The sequence below is a fragment of the Marmota monax genome, unplaced genomic scaffold (assembly GCF_021218885.2).
Source record: "Marmota monax isolate L192 unplaced genomic scaffold, Marmota_monax_Labrador192_F-V1.1 WCK01_AAM20220418_F8-fsc00087, whole genome shotgun sequence".
Taxonomy (NCBI): Eukaryota; Metazoa; Chordata; class Mammalia; order Rodentia; family Sciuridae; genus Marmota; species Marmota monax.
This window is the reverse complement of record NW_026693476.1, coordinates 6,179,871-6,187,642: the sequence shown is the minus strand read 5'-3', so window position 1 is coordinate 6,187,642 and position 7,772 is coordinate 6,179,871.

Genomic DNA, 7,772 nt, shown 5'->3' with positions numbered 1-7,772 from the left:
TCAAGTAGTTTGATTTGCTCTTTCTAAATGCTCCATCAAAGCCAATGTAAATTCCTCTGTTTTGAAAACAATAGCTATCTGGTTCAGGTCAGTACTGATAGAGGCTAGCTTGAATTATTTATTATTTGGGGCAAACTCCCAAAGCACACGCATATATATTCCATGCCAGAAACAGCTAGTGCAGAGAAATACAATTGCCTTCCAACAGTGAATTACTGCTGCCTCAATAGCCTTGTTCTTTATACATGTAACCTGGGGGTGGCTCAGGGACTACACAGATGCTCTTACTAAACTGGAACTTAAGGTAAGATCAACTGTGTGATGTTGAGAACTTGTGACTTCTGCAGAAGCACAAAATCAGAATAAATCGCAGGTCTGTGGCAAGAGGAATGCATCATGTTGGCAGGAGCTGCCTCCCAGCCCTTGCTCCACCAGAAGCTTCATCTTTTTTCTTGCACCTTTTCTAGACCTGGGTCTCCCTGTTTCATCTGCCAAATGTGTGCAGTTCCCTGAAGTTCCCTTGAACACCAAAGACTTAAATACTCAGGGAGATAAGGAGAAGTGTGGAAACGACTTGTATCTTCCGCTGTTGAACGTGTCCTTATTTCTACTTCCGGGCAGCCTTGACTTAGGAGAGGCTCTTAAGAGCTGGCTGTGCTCATTACTTTCCTCAGTCCAAGAAAGTAATGTTTTGTCAAGAGAAATGACTGGTTCGTCTCTCAAGTCCTTTCTTGTGTCTTAAGTTCTGTATGATGCAAGACTTGTTAGTGAAATGGTTACAGAGAGGGGTAGAAGAATTAATAGCCTAGAATTTCTTTTGAAGCTCTTGAAGGCAAGGTGTGGCTTTTGGAATATCTCTGGTTAAGAAAACAAACCTGTTTTCTTTCCTCGTGAAACCTCTGCGTTGCTCTTCCTCCCCTTCCTGCATCCTCTGGTAAAGGAGTATTGGGTAAAAGTCCCCAGTGGGGGAGCCGGGTTTCCCATGGCTAGGCCAAGGCTGCCAGTTTCCTGCAGAGACAGCAGGCTAAGTGTATGAGGGCCCCTTGTGGCCAGCCAGGCCCTCTATTTATCACATGGTTTTAAAGTCAGTGGTGGACTTTGATCCTACTTCCACCTCTTGCGATTTGCTTAAGGCAGTTTCTTAGATGCTTTGTATTTTATTCTCCTTATCTATAAAATGGAAATAGTTCATGCCTACCATATATATTTGTGGGCAGAATTAGATAAGCTCATGCATATAATGTATTCAACACAGTGCCTAGCACAGTGTTTAATAACTTTGTGTCTGCTCTACGGTACTGTTATGGGCACTCAGAAATGGGGTGCCCATCTTCTCCCTGGGCTGGGGAATGAGAAATATCAGTTTGCCAATGAGTCATTGCAGGGATAGCCCTGGAGAATTAAGTTCCTAGCTGGATTATTTAGAAACTAGAAGCTGATTGAATGAAAAGTACACTCAGCTGAGAGTCACTAAGAGGGATTCTGATCATCACTGCACTCATTGACTGTGATCTTGGGAAGTCGCCTGACTGCTGAGTCTTTTTTGTTTGTTTGTTTGGTACTGGGGACTGAACTCAGGGGCACTCAACAACTGAGCCACATCCCCAACCCTATTTTGTATTTTATTTAGAGACAAGGTCTCACAGAGTTTAGAGACAGAGTTGCTTAGAGCTTCGCCCTTGCTGAGGCTGGCTTTGAACTTGTGATCCTCCTGCCTCAGCCTCCCAAATGCTGGGATTACAGGCATGTGTCACTGTGCCCGGCCCTGCTGAGTCTTTATGTCATCTGCAAAGGGTGCCTATACACTGTCATCAGCTCTGAAATACTGTATTCTTCCAGTCACAGTGAATCATCTTCACTTTTAATTATTTTACAGTCGTTCTTAACTCCCAGGAAAGTTAAATTTATCAAGAGAACAATGGTTGCAAATGCTTGCATGTGTTTTATAGAAAACAAAGCCTGATTGATTTAAGTGAAAAGAATTAAGTGGGGAACAAAGTTAGGAGAAATATTTTTGTTTAATTGTGAAGTTTTGAGCCTCCTAGAAATTTTATTGTGTGCACCAACCAACACTGAGCATTATTCCTTAATGAGGAGCATCCTTGGTCCCCAAATCCCCACCTTACAGTACAGTAACAAAGATTGCATAAGAATCCACATAATGATCTGGAAATCTGAATATTCTCTTCCGTACTTGATATGTTGGTTTCATACCAAGAGGGATGACTGCATCGGGAAAACTCCAGATGTTCTGGAACCAGAACACCGAGTTCAAATCGTGGCTACTCATGTGTATAGGCAAATTGCTTGTTACTTTTAACCTGTTTCCTTCTCTGCAAGTCAGTAAGACAATACTCATTTCACAAGATTACTGTGAGCAACAAGAAAAATCATTTCTATTGGAGATAAGTTTTGTTTTTTTTTTCCTAAAAGAGTGTTCAGTTTTTATAAATCTAACTTATTTGGGAGTATGGGTAAATGAAATGGTGACTTGACTCCCTCAGAAGACCAGTCAGTGGACTGCATTTTACCCCTGGGGAACGGCTGTGGCGTTAATAGATTCCAACATCCATCCAGTTTTCCTGAGGGTTTTCCTCTTAAAGGATCCCTTGTTTGAACTGTTGGTCTGAAGAGGGACCAGCAGCTGCTGCATGTGAAGATGCCTCTGGGGGCACTCCCTGGGCACTGCACACAGCTGCTGCCCCCCAGCAGCAGGAATTAGGATGCTGTAATGAGAGCTTGAATATTCTATGTATTTTTTTTCCTAATTACAGTTAAATATTCAATGTGTTGAGAAGCAGAGAGCTAAATTATTGGCCTGGCAAAGGAATAAACAGAAAACCCTAAAAAAGAACGAGCATTTCAAAACAAAATAAAAACAATTCCTTGTTCGGTTTTGGAGCCTGGTTTACTTTTCCCGGTATTGGGTAGTCCCTGTTCAAGTTAGAACCCTGCAGACCCTGGGACCGTCAAAGAGTTTCTTCAGGCTAAAACAACCTGATGCTCCTTTTGAATTATCAAACTTTGGTGCCTTTGTAGAACATCCAGCTACTTCTCAATAAATGGCACAGGACAAATGTGTGCTCATGCTCAGTATAGGACAGCTAATTGGAGAAAGGTAAGCAGAAGCAGCAAGCTTTCAGAAAAAGGAGGTCCTGACTCCAGCAAAACAATCTTTCCAAACTAGCTTGAGTCTGAACTTTGAGGTTGGAGAAGAAAAACAGGTTGGGGTCAGGGCTAGCTAGAAGATTTTCTCCACATATTTGTCTTGAAATCTAGATTTTATGATGTGTGAGAAGCAGTCACATTCTCACACTGGTCCCAAGCTATGGAGGAATTCTTTCCCATTGAGAAGGTGACACACTTCAGCCCTGGCATATCTCATCAGCAAACCACAGATGGGCTTGGGAAGAAACTTATAAGGTCCTCTGAAGGGTCAGGGGCCATATTACTGCCTTTTTGTCTTTTGAAACCATCTCTCTTAATGGGACTGGTGCATGATTCATACCTTTAACTCTACCTGCTAGGGAGGTTGAAGCAGGGCCCAGCCTTGCAATTTAGCCATAACCTGTCTCAAAATTTAAAAAAAAAAAAAAAAAAAGTTAAATAAACAAAAAGGGCTGGGGGTGTGGCTCAGTGGCAGAGAGCGCTTATGTTCAATCCCCAGAACAACAACAACAACAACAACAACAAAAAACCCAAACCAACCAAACAAAAACCCCCTCTCATTACCTATCTCCAGGCAGATTTTGAAATTAAACTTACACGTTGGTTCGAACTAGAAGTGGCCTCTAGGTGGCGCGTCAGCACAGAGAACGGCGGCAGCCTGCGTTTCTCGGGCTACCTTCCTATTCTTTATAAAGAGGCTTCATGGGAAATCAGGCTTTCCTCAGTGGAGGAAGGGCCTAGCCATGTCACTATTCAAACTGGGACCCTGAAGATGTCGGGGCTGCGAAAGCACCTAGTCTTGAGCAGTGTAAACACAGTTTTCGGTTCCTACCAGGACAGAGCCCAGAGCAGCTTGCCAAGCCCTGTGAGGTTTGGGCTTGGCCTGTAGGGAGACTGGACCCACAGTTTCAGGCTTCTCTCCTGTGTCCGGAGGCTTTGCTTACAAACCCTGATTGAAAACAGCTTGGACAGCTGCCTGCCCAAGGTCTCTCCGCAAAGCTGACAGCTTCTAGGAACAAGTCCCTCCCCTTGCCCTCCTTCCCTTCCTTCCAGCCCCCTTCCTTCTCTTCCTCTCTTCTCCCTCTCCCTCCTCCCCTCCATGTCCCTTTCCTCTCCTCCTCCCTCCCTTCTCTCCCTCCGCCTCACACACTGCATTCTCACCTTCTGCTATTTACAAAGCACTTTTCCCAGTGTGATCTCATTTGCTGCTCAGACTCCCAGGGTGGAGAGACAGGTGGGGCTCTGCCTTTGAAGACAATGCCTCCTTGCAAAGATCTCTTTACCTCTCAGTTCTGACTAGCAAAGAGTGAGCTCCTTGGGGCACCTCTTGGATTCAACTTAGAGGTTTCAGGGCTCAGGCAAGAAGAAGGTGCTCAAAATTATTTATTGAATGAATAAATATTTGCAGATGAAAAACTGAATTAAGGCACAGTCTGGTGGAATCCATTCTATAAGTCAGGGCTTCAGATTCCTAGGACCAATGACATTGCTGTACTAGGCACTAATTATATCACTTGGTTTTCCAATCAGAAATACAGTGTGTTAGTACATAAAGGGACCCAGGCAGATCTGTCTTCATGCCTGGCATTCAGGAACACAACTGTACTTGGTTTGGGTTAGGCACTGGGGCACCAGTCTGCTGTCAGGGGACACTAGGAGATGTGGAGGGGAGCTGGGTTGGGTGGTATTTCTGAGGTGTTCCTTGAAAGTACCGGAGCAGGTAGGCACTCTCAATCTCCTATGCACTAAAACTCTTCTGTTTGTACTGATATGATGTCTTGAGGGGGAAAGTTCCAGGTAAGTTATTACATATTCCACCTTATTTTAATTCATGAATCAGCATTTTCTTTTCTTCTTATTATTTTTTAAATGTACATGTTTCAGGCAGTTTGGGACTCTGGAATGAGAGAGACTACATTGGTTCAAGTCCCAGTTCTACTACTTCCCAGCTGTCTGTCCTTGGATAAACCTCTTTGTGCTTTTGTTTCTCACATTTTGAATGATAATATAATAGAGTAACTCAAAATATTGTCGTGATGCTTTAGGGACTTAATATATAAAAAACAATCAGAAAATGCCTGGCAATAAGTAGAGACCAGGAGGTGTTCAGGTGATCTCCATAGTGTCCTGGATTTGAGCACTGGTCTGTGTTCACACTGTGGGGGGTCTTTGTGATTTTGTAGAACTCCCTCAGTTCAGCTGCTAGGCTCTCAACTTTCTTCTCTCAGAGCTTTCTTGAGATCTAATGAGGAGAGGAAGCAACCTGAAATGCATTTTTCTGATGATAGAGCAGTGGCATCTTTATTTCATATACAGCCTCCTCAGCAGCTCTAGATAGAGTTCAAGGGCTGTCTTCTCTGCAGTTGTGCTTAACATGTAGCATGTAGTAGGAGTTGAGTAAATGCTTATGGCAGAGAGATAGAAAGGAAGATACCTTCCAGAGGATAATGTTACTTAGTACAGAGTGTTTTATATGGACAAGATCCCTATGGAATACACACTTGTCCTCTAAGATCTACTGACTAAGCATGAAAATCACCAAGGAAATGTGATCAACTCAGAGGAGAGGGAGTGGGGTAAGAGGAGAGAGAAGAAACTAGATCTGTCTGTTATTTGACCAGACCTATCGGTCTTTCCATTGCACATGGTTCCAGTGGCTCAGGCCAAATTGAAAACCATGCTGCTGCTTGGGACACTGAAGGCATCTCCAATTGCTGCCCGCCCATAGGAAAGTTACATTCTTCTACAGTCATTTGTCATTTGTTTGTAGTCTCTCAGGTGCTTTTATTTATGACGAAACACTAACAGCTCACCTGGCACTTCTGTGTTTTGGTAGGAGGAAGAGATAAGTAGTAGACAACACACTAGGCCTATCCTTAGTAGAAACTTTTTCTTATTTCAGTTCTTATGCCAAATTAGACTTCTAATAGACCCTCACCCACAACCTGGATCCTCCATCCTAAGGCTTAGAGTAGACAACACGCAACTAGAGACTAGTTTAAGGTTTCATAAGGGAATCGAAATCCAAACTCTCAGAGCTTTTCTAGTAATACATTAGTTATTTAATCAACCAGGTCATGGATGGTAAGTAGAACTGTCTCAGCTGCGTGCCAACTCTGAGTGATGGGTAAAGCCTGCCTGGGGAATTGTGTTGAGAAGGATTCTGAGTGTGCCTCATTACATCTTGGGCTTAGGGGCAAATGCTGTGATCAGCCATCAGTGTCTGTCACAGGTGCAGTAATGGGGAGTCGCCCCAGCAGAGGTAGGTATTTACCTGCTTGAGTTGATAACAAGAAGAGAAGGCTGTTTATTTGGAAACTGGGGAAACAATGGTGGCTAACTGGTCAACTCTGCTCATTTAATTAAATCAGGAGACCCAATGAGTTGTTCAGCTCTTATGGAAAACATGGTACCAGCTCACAAAGGAAGGAAAAAAAGAAAATAGAGGAGTGTTCTGGTTCCATGTCTTTATAGAGCCTTGTCAGTATTCAAAAACAGATTGAGGACCCTGCTCTCCCACTCCTGGATATTTTCTCCAAAGGTCTAAAATCAGCATAGCACAGCAACAGTCAACAATGTTTATAGCAGCACAATTCACAGTAGCTAAATTATGGAATCAACCCAAATGTCCATCAATAAATGAATGGATTGAGAAACTGTGGTATACACACACACACACACACACACACACACACACACACAATGGAGTGCTACTCAGCCATTAAAAAAAATGAAATTAGGACATTTGCCAGTAAATGGATGGAAACAGAGAATACCATGCTAAATGAAATTAACCAAACTCAGAAACTCAAATGTTTAATTTTTAAAATTTGTTCTTTTTAGATATACATGGCAGTAGATTGTATTTTGATATACATACATGGAGTATAACTGACTCCAATTAAGATCCCATTCTTGTGGTTGTACATGATGTGGAGTTATATTGTTTATGAATTCACACATCAACATAGGAAAGTTACATTCAATTGATTCTACTATCCTTCCTGTTCTCATCCCACCTCCCTTTCCTTCATTCCCATTTGTCTAATCCACTAAACTTCTATTCTCCCCTCCCTCTTATTGTGTGTTAGCATCCACATATCAAAGAGAACATTTGACCTTTGGTGTTTGGGGATTGGCTTACTTCCCTTAGCATGATATTCTCTGGATTCATCCATTTTTACCGGCAAAAGTCATAAAGTCATTCTTTTTTTTAATGGTTAATTAATGTTTAATTTTCTTTATCTATTCATCTGCTAAAGGACACCTAGGTTGGTTCCATAGCTTAGCTGTTGTGAATTGAGCTGCTATAAACATTAATGTGGCTGCATCACTGTAGTATGCTGATTTTAAGTCCTTTGGGTATAGATTGAGGAGTGGGATAACCAGATCAAATGGTGGTTCCATTCCAAATTTTCTGAGGAATCTCCATACTGTTTCCCATCGTGGTCACACCAATTTGCAATCCTACCAGCAATGTAGGAGTCTAAAAATTTGAATGTTTTCTTTCTTATGGGGAAGTTAGAGTAAAATAAAGGAAAGGCAGAGGGAAGGATAAGATTATGTTACATATTATTACATTATGGTTCTTTAGAACCATTCTA